General features: G+C 48.9%; 1 pseudogene; it reads left to right on the top strand.

Annotated features, from left to right (window-relative positions):
• The first annotated feature begins 1,650 nt into the window (after positions 1 to 1,650).
• Positions 1,651 to 4,444, top strand: LOC121161319 (annotated as a pseudogene).
• Positions 4,445 to 13,352: the final 8,908 nt, after the last annotated feature.

Raw genomic sequence — 13,352 nt, 5'->3', positions numbered from 1 at the left:
GAACTGTGTCCTGACAGAGCAGTTTCTCAGGATCTCCATCAGATCCTCCCCCAATGCCAAAGCTTATACACCTTTGTGGGTCAGTTCATGAGCTCTACTCAATCCACTTCCTGACCTAGCAGGAACAATTGCCTTTCCAGTCTGGCCTTCAACCAATTCTGATTATTATTGTTGGGTGATGCAGCCCAGTCTAGCCTGGTCCACACGCAGACACAGCTTACACCTGACTCAGCAGTTCACACTTGTTCTATGGTACCCTGCAGCCATGTCCAGACCAGAGTGCTGCTCCCATTCCAGCCCCATGCTTACCAATGGGAACCACAACCCAGCCAGGGTATCCCCTAAATTCCTCAACCAGATCTGTTACCAGCTATAAATCTTGCACACAGCAGTGGTGGCTCTGACCCAGCTTGGCATTGCCCCTCACCTGTCATGACCTTTGCCTTAGATGCTGTGGCCTTACCTGACCCAGCCTACCCCAAGTCCCATCACAGCTTGCAGGTGCTGGAACCTGGCCCTGCTCCGTCTGCTCCCATCCCAGGCTCATGCAAACTGGTAGGTATGACAACCTAGCTGAGCTTGATCTGTACTTCAGCCTGGTTTCTGCTCTTGCTGGTGAGGTAAGGTTGTTTTGGCCCTGCCTGGTCGCCCCCCTCCAAAACCAAACCACACATAAGCCATCAGCTGGGGTTTCCCTGTTCAGGCTGCCCAACACCCAGGTGTGGAACACATGCTTACCAGTGGGAACTGTGATCCCAGTAGGGGATTTTCCCAGATTCCCTCACTTGCCCCACCCGCTGACCCAGTTCTCACATGCTCCAGCAGGTGCTAGACCCTTGCCTGGCAAAGCCTGCCACTGTGTCTTGGCCTTTGCATTAGCTGGAAGATGTAGCATTCTGGCCTTATCCATGGATGTCCCAGGGAGCAATTTCATATCCCAAAAGCCCTAGAGGTTACTGCTGGGCAGCCAGCAGGCAGAGCCTGGTGCCACTTGGCATGCCGACTGCCCAAAACCAAGGATTTGCTCACAGTGTGGCACTGGTGGCCAGGGCCAGAGTCCCAAGCATTAGGTCCAACCCGGCTGACATACCCCCAACAGCCACCACACTACTGAGGGCTCCTTTTATTCAAGTCCTGAAGCCAAACACCCACTAGACTCCTCCTGCTGTAAGATGGAGGTGGCAGGACAGAACCAAGGACCTAATCAAGTTTCTGAAATTCTCTCATGGTGTACTTACCATGAGGGTAGAAATCTCTCGGGACTTTGAAAGCCCAGGACTCACTCACCCCGTGGCAGCACTGCCATGGCTGGAGTCCCTAGCATTGCGTGTCACCTGGCTCAGGTACCCCCACAGCTGTCACAGTGCTGAGGGCTCCTTGCAACCAAGCCCCGTGGCCAAATCAGATGATGGTTTCATAGATAAGTAATCAGAAGCCCAAGTAAACAAATAAAAATTAGATCAGTGGGACCCCTAAGCGGTTGGTACAGCTCCAGGTTCCTGAGATGAGCAATCAGCTGTGTGTCTTCAGTGTTCCACTGGACACAATGCAGTGTGTGACCAATTGGCCTGACCTCCATGTCTGTTGCCTCTTAGTGAAAATTGCCACCAAGTGTCTATGGTCATACTACCCTGAACGCGCCTGATCTCAAAAATTGCCACCAAGGCACATCCCCTGGATGGACGGACACCGAAGCATAAGAGTGTGAGGACTCAGCTGGAGACATTGCTGAAGCAGGTGCAGTGTCCTCGGGTGGACACCTTCTACCTGCACTTGCCTGACCGCAGCACCTCCATAGAAGAGACTCTGTGTGCCTGTGCTGATTGCACGAGGAGGGTAGAGTGGCCCAGCCCTTAGAGGCCAACTCGGCTTCACATCATCCTGATAATATTGGGCAGCAGGGACAGTAAGACAGTCCCCAAGCCAGTTGAGGCTCACCCTATCTGACTTCCTGTCCTACATTAGTGCTGAGCAAGGCTCTCCCCACAGGGCAAGTTTGTGGAGCTGGGCATCTCCAGCCTGGCAGGTGGCTGAGATCTGCACCCTGTGCAAGAAGAATGGCTGGATCCAGCCCACCGTGTACCAGGTGAGGGTCAGCGCTCCATGGCTGTGCTTAACCTGGGTCCTGATATGAGGGCCCCTAGTGCTCTGTGCTGTTTCAGACCCTCTGAGTGGCTGCTGGGTGAGTACTGGGAGACATCTCAGCTCCTCAGCCTCACCCAGGCAGCTCCTCCCTCTGTGCTGGCTGTGCACTGGCTCCTCCCTCATCCTGGCTTTACTGTCAGCCTGGGATAGTGTTGAGTCCCTGGGAGAAGTGTTTAGGGCTCCCCAAGGGGGCTGTTCCCCAGGAAGCCTTTCCCTGTGGTTCCCAGGAGCCCCAGTGTACAGGCTCTCCCTCACTTCTTGCTCCCCCAGGGAGCCAGGATGTGTCCCCCTTGGGGTGCAGGCTGGGCATGGAGACAGCTCCCTGGGGCACACTGATGGCCTCTTTCCTTGATGATCCTGCTCCTTGCACCTTGCTCTAAACACGTGGAAGTGCAAGGGTGTTTTTCTCTGGTTCCAAGGCCTTCTGGGGGTCTTGGTGTAACACCTAGCCCTGGGGTGCCCATCCCTGTGGCATGGTTGGAGTATTCCTCAGTGAACAGGGCTTTTGAAGATACCCATGCAGCTGGTGTCCGTACCCACAGCACATGTATAGCGCCAACACCAGGATGGGAGAGAAGGAGTTGTTCCCCTGTCTCAGGCACTTTGGATTGAGGTCCTATGCCTACAACCGCTTGGGTGGGTTTCCTGGGCCAGAGAGCCTGGAAAGAGGTGGGGCTGCTGCCTGTTATTTTTTTTTCCTGGGGTCTCCCTGCCTGAGGGGGTATGTCAGCCTAAGGGAAGGTCTAGGGCAGGTGGTCTGATGGCATTTTCTTTCAAGTGAATTGCTGACTGACAAATACAAACATGAGGACAAGATGAAATAAAGCCTGGGCTCACTTCTTTGTGAAGAAATAGTCTGAATTGCTTAGTGATGTTTGAGTTGTTCGTTTCCCTGTGGGTGAGATGTTTAGTTGCTTGTAGAGGGCAAGGCAATCACTGCGAATACCACCTCAACACCTGCAGTGTGGCCAGTGCGCTGCTTCCTCCTCCTCCTCCTCCTCCTCCTTCTTTTTTTGAATCTGCTATGAAGAATGGCCTTCCCAAGGCCATGTGGCCTTGCAGGTTCTGCCTCTTCAGTCCTGAGCACTCACCTGGCAGCCAGGAAAGAGAACATGGGCTAGAGGCTCAGAGGGTCTCAGCTCTGCCCTGTCTCAGCTCCCTTGGCTGCGCTCAGTCACATAAAGGCAGGTACATGCCAGCAGGGGTGTGGAAGAGCCAGCACTCCAGGGTTCCCTGGCTCAGACCACTGCACCTGCTACAGGAGCAGGGTACACTAATCACCTGTAACGTCAGGAAACAGCCTGTGCTTCCAGTTCATGTTAGCCTCAAACACATCAGGACCACACATCAGGGAGCAGAGAGGTGGGTATGTGGTCTGGCCTCAGCCCACACGGCACATCATGGGCCCACCTCAGTTACTGACCCCTGTGCCAAGGTGAAGAACATGGTCAGGTGCACATGAAAGGTAAGCCAGCCTGCTCCTCTGAACCCTCCAAAGACCTCAGACACCAACAGCGTCTCAGAGCACTGAGCATGAAGTGGGGACAAAGCCATTGGCACCGAGCAGAAGTGCTTTGTCATTTCAGAGACCTGAGACAGAGACATGACAGAAACATTTCTGAAGCCAGGATGGACAAGTCGTATGTCCCTGATCAGCAGGAAGTAACTGCAGAGGATGTGATGGGTCTGTGCCCTGAGGCAGCCCTCAAGATCAAGGATCAGAAATCTCTGAGGAGTGAATGCAGGGGCAGCTATGCAGCTAGCTTGGGATCACAAGCTGGGTAGCCACACCTCCCTAGTCTATGGAAATCCCACCTGCCTGTCTATCAATCAGGTGACCCCTACCCGAGGTGTGCCTCCCTGACTGGGCACCTGGACTGGTATGGAAGCAGACCACTGTCCTTCTCGGGCTCCTGTGTGCTCTGGCAGCCTGGCGAGGCTCTCTGTCTCTTTCTGTGGACACAGGACAGAGGGCAGTCACATTGCTTTCCCATCTTGTGCTTCCCTGCCCACTCCATCCCTGAATATGGTTCACCTAAGTGTATGGCCTCTTCGTGTTTAAAAGACTTTGTTTTTTAAAGAATTATTTAAAATACAGAATTACAGAGAGAAGGAGAGACACAGAGAGGGGAAGGCCTTCCATCTGCTGGTTCACTCTCTGTATGAACGCAATGGCTTGAGCTGGTCATACCTGAAGCCAGGAGCCAGGGACTTCCTCACAGTCGGCCACATGGATGAAGGTTTAAGCAATGAGCCAACCTATGTTGCCTTCCTAGGACATAAGCTGGACTGGAAGTAGAGCTGTGGGGACTCAAATAGCTAACATGGAACGCCACTGCTGCACTCTCCCGCCTACCCTGGCATCTGCTGGCATAAGTGTGGGCTATATGGTGGGGTTGGTTGGGTTGATTTAGGCTGCAGCACCCATTGGTGCATATGAAAGCTGAATGGGGTGCAGGACAGACTGGACCATTCACCACACACACCATCATGGAACCAGTGGTTCCCAGGAGCCCAGTGGGCTTGGTGGGAATTATTTGGAGGCACACTGACTGGGCTGCAGCTCTTGCTGGTGTTCATGAGAGTCAAATATTTTTTAGACAAATTCTGGCTGGGGTGCAGCATCCATTGGTTTGTGTAACAGCCAAGGCTGGAGACAGAACCGACCCAGTAACTGCACCCACCAGTGTGTGTGTGTGTGTGTGTGTGTGTGTGTGTGTGTACGCTCCTGTGGGTGACAGAGTTAGACCCTGTACAGCCTGGCTAGTTTAGTACACAAGGGAGTCAAGACTGGGGTCACCTCAAAGAAGGGTTCTTTGAGGACCTCCTCAACTGAACCACTGTGTTCAGAACTCGAACACCAGGGAAAATTACAGGATCTGACTGCAGAGAGCATGTGTCAGAACCAGGCCTCTTCCATTGCTGAAGATAATGCTATGGATGGCATGTCCAGATGCATATGGGTGACATGACAACTAGTCCACAGAGGCTTGCAGAGGACATCTAGTACCACGGGGAGCAGAACAAACTGGACAGCTTTCCCTGTTAAGCATTGACAGCAAGTATCGGGGCGAGTGGAGACTCTAAGGTGGACTTTGTCAGCCAGCGGACCTTGGAAGGATTTCCTCATTCTTGGAACAACAAAATCAACAACATTTCAGAATTATTGAAGCCACTTGAGCAGTATCCTCGGAGCACGCTCCACATCGGGAACATTTGGAGGTTATTCCCCATCCCTGGGTACTGATATGGTTAGGATGCTGATGTAGTTTCTCTCCTTCTCTCCCTGCTACCCCCAGTCAGGGAAGGAAAAAAAATGGGATATAGTGGTTTCATCCACTTTCCCCCACTCCTCATTCTTTCACACCCTAATTAGTGGTCCACATGGGCATGCATCCTTCTCAACCGTGTAAACATCATCAAAAAGAAATGAAAATACAAAATAACATAAAGGAGATCATATCGCAAATATTTGTTTAAAAACAGTTAGGAAACACTATTACTTTATTGTGCTCTGATTCTTGTACTGTGAATTTGCTGATTTACAGTGTGTAAGTCAAAGGGCTTCAGCGTGTGCAGAGCTGGGCAACCACCACCATTGATTTGAGAGCATCCTATCACCCCTAAGGGAGCCCTGCACTCACTGGCACTCGGTCGCCATGCGCTCCACGGCCCCTCCCTGCTCTAGTCAACCATTGACTGAACGTCTGTGGCCCGCAGCTTGCCTTGCAGACAGTTCACAGAAATGGAATCCTGCAGTCTGAAGGGCCCGCCTCATCCACTTGGGTTCTTCTAGGTTCTTCCACGCTGCAGATGTCCCAGCCTGCATTGCTCCCTGGCCGTGGAGTATTGCCCTGGATGAATCTATACTCCATGTGGTTTATCCACTCCTCAGCTGGCTCACACTGGAGCAGTTAGAGGAGACCCAACGTTGTGTTTTCCTAGGACTTAGCATCTTTTCTTGAACCGGAAGAGGACTCATTTAAATACAAAACCAACAGCATTTTAAATAAAAGTACCATAAACACACAAACATGCTCGGGGTGATTGGTCAGTTTTTAAAAATCTTGCTTGATCTTTATTAATAGTTTTATGAAAAATCTGCTCTTTCTTTCAGAGTTTCAAAATTTTTGGTTACTCCATTGATATTTTGTCACAAATTTTTATTTATACATAATTTTGACTATTTTATTGTATTTTTCAAGGATTGTAGATGACAAAGGCTATAAAACACCATGATCTAAATTCAATAACACTTTAATAATTAACAGGGACATTTAATTATTTTTTTACTGCATACAGCATTTTTTAAAGCATAGATGAATTTTGTGAACTATTTTTTTTTTAAGCTTTTGGACCTATGATTTAAAAGACACATTTAAAAACCTTTTAATTCAGGCCTGGTGCTGTAGCCTAGTAGCTAAATCTTCATGTTGTATGGATGCCAGTTCATATCCTGGTTGGTCCACCCCCCATCCAGCTTCCTGCTTGTAGCCTGGGAAAACAGTAGAGGATGGTCCAAGGCCATGGGATCCTGTACCCACATGGGAGACCCAAAGAAGCTCCTGGCTCCTGGCTTCAGCTCAGATCAGTTCTGATGTTTGTAGTCACTTGGGGAGTGAATGAGTGGATGGAAGATCTTTCTCTGCGTATATCGGCTTTTCCAATAAAAATTTAAAAAAAAAATTTAAATTTTAAAAATAAATGAAAAGCTTTTAAGTTTCCAGGTCTTCTTTCATGTTATTTTAAAAGGTTTTTTTTTTTTTTTTTTTTTAGTTTATGTGAAAGGAAAAATTGCAGAGAAAGAGACAGACTGAGAGAGAAAGAATCTTCATCAGTTGGCTCGTTGCATAGCTGGCACCAATGGCCAGGACTGGGCCAGCCCAGAGCCAGGAGCCAGGAGTTTCGTTCAGCTCTCCTGGCTGAGCGCAGGGACCAAGTACTTTGCCTGCTGTTTTTTTCCAGGCACATTAGCGGAGAGCTGGATCAGAAATGGAACAGGTGGAACAAGAACCAGAACCCATAAGGATGCCGGTGTTGCCACAACATTGACCCTCCTAAAATTAATCTTAGCTCTGTTAATACTTAGTTTGTTCAAGAACACAGTGTTGGGATTAATCAAAGAGACAACGCGACGATCTTAACGGAGAACTGATTTTATCAATCTACACTGTAGCCATCATCCATACGTTCAGGGTGATGCACTTTGTTTAAGAATACAGAGCCTTTTGTATCCCAAAAGAACTCGGGTGTCATACAAAGCTTTCATTAATCCTTATCTTATGTGAAAGTAGCAGTTCTTAGAATAGTTTTTCTTATGTTAGCAAAACTAAAAAAGTAAAGGAGAAGACATTAACACAGAGTTTTGGTCTGTTATCTGTGACTCAAGGAGGGCATGAAGAAAAGCTAGTGCCGAGGCAGGGACACGCTCTTCTGGTTGTTTGTCACCAGAGGGAGGCACAAAGGCGAGGTAGCACTGAACTCAGTCTGTCGCTGGGTGTTGCAAGGTTAGTCACAAACCCAGTGTTCCAGGCTTGTGAATAGCTCCCTTGCCCTCCAACGCACTCGGCTGCTTCAACACAGAACTTCACAAGAATGTGAGCGGCCGTTTTGCCAAAGCATGAAATCTTGGGGTCCCCAGCTCTGCTGTCCTAACCAGCTGCCTGCCTACCACACAGGCAAAGTACTTCCGCTTCCTCTGAGAAACATTGAACTCAGTCACCTTTGCCCGGGTTATACTCAGTAACTATACCTCGACAACTTACGGAAGCTTATCAGAGAAGGGTAATTATTGTTTAAAAAGTGCTTTGATGTCAAAGAAAATCGTTCTTACTCAGAATTACACAAACAATTCCGATGAAGATATAATATTCAGCCTTGGGCAGTGCGTTAAGTAAAAAGAATTAGAATTAGCGTGAGGGTTTTTTTTTTTTTTTCATCTTCCTAAATGCTTAAGTGGTTTTGATCATTCTGAGGTGTTGATTTCATTCTTCTAAGGTTAAGGAACTCCTTCCAAAGTTCACTGACTAACATAGTCTCTTAGAGTCTCCGCTTGCTTGCACGCTTGTGGTCAAAGCTTAGCAGGGAGAGTTCTGTACTCCGTCCTCTACTGTGGTGCTAGATATTCTCTCCAGCCCACACCCATGCCAGCAGGTGCCACCGCCTGTCCAACTAGTTCATTCCCAGTCCTGGTGGGAGCTGCAGCCCATCAGAAAGGTGCCCACCATTCCTCTACTAGGCTGACTCCCAACCCTGGTTCTTGCACTTTGCAGGTGGTTCTTCACACCAATATGCCAGTCTGAAGCCCTACCCTCCCCCACTCCACTAGTCTGCACGTAACCCAAAAACATGTGTTTGTTTCTAGGCCTGCTCAGCTCCAGCCACTGGTGTGAGTTCCCCAAACAACAGAAGCAGCCTTCTTTAACATTCTTTAATCTAAATTATCACTGGATACTTTTATTTAACATACACATATGCATATGTGCACATGCTTCCAATTTCATCGTTTGCTTTGTTAGCAGCTGAGTATGCATGTCAGCATCTTGTACACCACATACAGCTGATTCCTTTAACAACATTCTTTCGTATTTGATGATGTTTACATGGTTAATCAGAATGGGAAAGGTTGAGGATTAGGGGAAAATGAGACATTGCTTCCAAATTTTCTTTTTCTTCTTCCTGTGATTGGAAGAAATGCGGAGGGAGATAGGGAAGGAAGCCACACTCAGCCTTCCAACTGCCTCAGTACCCAGGGATGGGGAATGGCCACCCATGTCAGTCCAGGGTCCCTGACATGGGCATGCTCTGGGGGCTCTACTCAGGTGCTCTCTAGTGCTCTGAAATGCTGTTGACCCCCCTGCTTCAAGGATGAGGAAATCCTTCTAAGGCCCATTGGTTGACATAGTCCACCTTAGAGTCTCCATTTGCCAGATACTTGCTGTCAACACTTGGCTGTGGTCATTGGCCATTTGTTCTGCTCTCCTTCCTGTGCATTGGAACCAGATGTCCTCTGCAGACTCCGATGGACTGCCATATCCTCCAAGCTCATCTAGGTATGCTGTCCACTGTTCCATCTAAGCCACTAAGGAGATCCAGTTCTGACACATACACTCCATGGTCAGACAACAACAGATCCTGCAATTCTCTCCATGGTTGGAGTTCTGAGTGCAGCAGTTCAATTGGGGGGATCCCCAAAGAAACCTCATCTGAGGTGATTGCAGACCTGACTCTTGTGAGAGGCTGCCAGTACGGGGTCTAACTCAGCTCATCATCTATATCAGGCCATGCACACACTGATAGTTGCAGTTGCTGGGTCAATTCTGTCTCCAACCCCATCTCTTACATAAAACAATGGATGCTGTGGTCCAGGACATCCATTTCCCACCACACACTCGGCCCTCACGTACACCAGCAGGAGCTGCAGCCTAGTCAGAGTGACCCCTAATAAGCTTCACCAGGCCCACCCCTAACCCTGGTGCCTATGTTGTTAGTATGTGCAGCAGACTGGTCCAGTCTGACCAACATCGAATTCAGCTCTCATACATGTCAATGGGCATTGAAGATTAGAACAATCCAACCGACCCCACTGTCCAGCCCACACTCACGCCAGCGGATACCATCACCTATCTATGCCAGGCCCAGCCCTAGTCCTGAGTCTCATGCTGACCAGTGGGAGATGTAACCCATTAGAGAGGTACTCACAGTTTCCCTACTGGGCTCACTCTCTACCCTAGATCTTGCACTCTATTGGCAGTTAACGCAGTCTAGCTTGGCAGGATTTGCCCCTCCGTTCCAGCACTTGCCAGATGATGATTGGCAAAGCCAGACCAGCCTGCCATCACTTCAGCTCATGCCTGTAGTAGAGTGGATAAAGTTGATTAGCCCAGTCTGGCTCTCCCCTTAACCCAGGTAACATGCAGGCCAACAAGGGTTGTGGCCCTGCCCAGCCTGGCCTGCCTCTAGTCCCAGCTCTCACGCCCACCAATGGCAGTGGTGTCCCATAGGGGAGTTCCCCGTAGTCCCCCAAAAGGGCTTACATCCTGCTCCCCACCACCACCACCACCCGGCTCTTGCGTGTGCTGGTTGGTGCTGCGACCCAGTCTGGCATGATCCATCTCATCTCGACATATGCCTGCCGTTGCTGTAACCTAACAGAGCTTGGTCTGCTCCCGGTGCCAGCTCATGCTGGCTGGTGCTGCCACCCAACCCTGCCCAGCCTGCTTCCAGTCCCAGCCTTAATGTGAACTGGCTGGTGCCATGGCCAAACCCAGCCCATCTTACACATCATCCTGATTCTCAGCTCTGTGGGTAGGTGCCATGAACCGGCCTAGTATGGCCTGCTCCCTGACAGAGTCACATGAATGCTGGCAGGTAGTGTAACCTGGCATGGTCTGGGCTGCTCTTTGCCTTGGTTCTTACACTCAGCTTCAGGGACTGCATCTTGACAAAGGAGTTCCCCAAGCTTCTCTGTCACGTCTCCCTGTTACAATCTCATGCACACCAGTCCTTGTCCCAGACTGATGTAGTCCACTTCCTGTGTTGGCAGGAACTGTGGCCCTTCCCAACCACCCCACACCCATTCCAGTTCTTACCATTGGGTGTTATAGCCCAGCCAACACAAATCCTTGCCCCTTTCCCCTGATCAATCCACAGTCTGTACCCGGGAGTACTTGGGTTCCCGGACCAGCCTTCCCAAGTTCAATCTTACAGTGGGGTGATGTTCTGGCTTGGAGCTCTGTCCACCCACTAGGGTCCCAAGCTCCTGGCACATGTGATGCCCAGGACCCTACCCCTCTACACATTCAAGACCCAGGCCAAATCAAAATTCCCTAAGCCTAGTGCACTAGCACTCCAGGCCAGCATACTAACCTAGGTCTCTCCTCTCCTCTCCATCCAGCCTGCTTAGGGTCAAGGACATGGAAAAATCCCCAGGCTTGCTTCACCCGCCTGGGTGTGAGCCCCCAGGTCCCTGCATGTGCTTGCCTGCTACATCCCCAGGTCTGTGCATGCCTACACCCTTACATCCCCACAGGCCCACTGTCCTCTGCACGGGAACAGAAGGAGGAGGACCACGCAGGTGCAGAAGGCTTTAACCATATTCTTTCACATAGATTGCTGTTGTACCTGACTCTGTTTACAAGTTCCATCTCTTCTCACCTCTCTCATAGTCTGTGCTCTCACTGAACATGTATCAAACCCGTAACAGCAGGCAAACACCTTCCTGGATAATAGGGTAAAAGAACAGTGACGGTTCTGGTGTGATGTCTTGGTGGCTAAATCCTCACCTTGCATGTACTGGGATCCCCTGTGGATGCCGGTTCATATCCCAGCAGCTCCACTTCCCTTCCATCCCCCTGCTTGTGGCCTGGTATAGCAGTGGAGGATGGCCCAAAGTCTTGAGACACTACACCCATGTGAGAGACTTGGAGGAGGCTCCTAGCTCCTGGCTTCGGGTCTGCTCAGCTCTGGCCATTGCAGCCATTTGGAGAGTGAACCAGAAGACAGATCTTTCTGTCTCTCCTTCTCTCTGGAAATCTACCTGTCCAATAAAGATAAAATTACTCTTAAAAAAAAAGAAGAAGAAGAAAGAAAACCAGACAGTTTTCATATTCAGAAAGTGTTCTGAGCACATTTAGTGAATTGTTACAATATGGTGTGGTTGTTCGTTTTGGGGTGTATTATTTGTGACTATACTGCACCACTCACAACCCAATGTAATTATAAACCCCAAAAATACTGCCAAGATTAGTGGTTTGTGATTTTCTGCCACTAAAAAGTGTCCAGTTATTGTTTGTATCCTATTGATACAAGCAGTGAAAAGATAATGTAATAAGCTTATACTGCTGTTCCCCTATTATATTAGAATCAGTAAATTCTTCACTCAGCCTCATAAATATAAATTAGAAATAATCCCACCAGCAAATATTTAATTTGGCATCTCGTATAAAGCAGGCTCTAGGTGCTATCATCAGATTATTATTATTACTTGAAGATTTATTTTTTTATTGGAAAGTCAGATATACAGAGAGGAAAGACAGAGAGGTAGATCCTCCATCCACTGATTCACTCCCCAAGCGGATGTGATGGCCAGAGCTGAGTCTATCTGAGCCAATCTGAAGCCAGGAGCCAGGAGCCTCTTCCATGTCTCTCAGCAGGTGCAGGGTCCCAAGGCCCTGGGCCGTCCTCAAGTGCTTTCCCAGCCATAAGCAGGGAGCTGGATGGGAAGCAGAGCTGCTGGAATTAGAACAGTTGTCCATATGGACTTTAGCTGCTAGGCCACTGTGCTGGACCCAGTCATTAGATTATTTTGAGTAGGAAGAGAGCTGCTATCCCAACTGAGGACAGAATGAGAAAATATTTGCCAATTTATACTGTGTAGTGATTTTTATTCACCATTTGTATGGCACATGTTCTGTGTATGTTAAAAAATAACTTTTATATTATCAAAAAAAGTCTTCAATTTATTTTTTCTTTCCTTGTTTGTGGTGTCTTATCTAAGAAATCCCTGTATAGTCCAAAGTTACAAACGCTTATGCCAGTGTTTCCTCCACAGAATCAATCCGAGACCGTTCTTATCACCCCCGTCAAAATTCTGTAATCAGTGCAATCCAGCCCCTCCCTTACCTTATCCTATCTGTTGATGCAGTTTCTAATTACATTCTAATGTGTTGAAATGAGTTCTTTGTACTGTAGGGTTCCTTTCTATGAACTGTCTGCAAGGCAGGCCTGCGGGCCACAGACGTTCAGTCAATGGTTGACTAGAGCAGGGAGGGGCCGTGGAGCGCATGGCTACCGAGTGCCAGTGAGTGCAGGGCTCCCTTAGGGGTGATAAGGATGCTCTCAAATGGATGATGGTGGTTGCCCAGCTCTGCACACGCTGAAGCCCTTTGACTTACACACTGTAAATCAGCAAATTCACAGTAAATGCATCATAACACAATAAAGCAATATTTATTTCTTATTTGTCGTATAGCAAATCGTTGTTATATGACCTTCTTTATGTTATTTTTTATTTCATTTTTTAAAAGGTTTATTTTCTATGAACATTATGGTGTTCTAAGAGTTCTGTGCTGACATCAAAGGATTCAGGGCAGAAATCCTGCCCAAGACCCTGGAAGTGACTGCGTTGGGACAAGGTTTGGGGAGAAGAGGAGTTCTCTACTGTGAAGCTCATGCAGCTGAGGCCCAGGCTGAAGGCTACCCATGGC

The sequence above is a fragment of the Ochotona curzoniae genome, unplaced genomic scaffold (assembly GCF_017591425.1).
Source record: "Ochotona curzoniae isolate NIBS_2020 unplaced genomic scaffold, NIBS_Ocur_1.0 contig_4792, whole genome shotgun sequence".
NCBI classification, from domain to species: domain Eukaryota; kingdom Metazoa; phylum Chordata; class Mammalia; order Lagomorpha; family Ochotonidae; genus Ochotona; species Ochotona curzoniae.
This window is presented reverse-complemented; position numbering and strand designations above follow the sequence as displayed.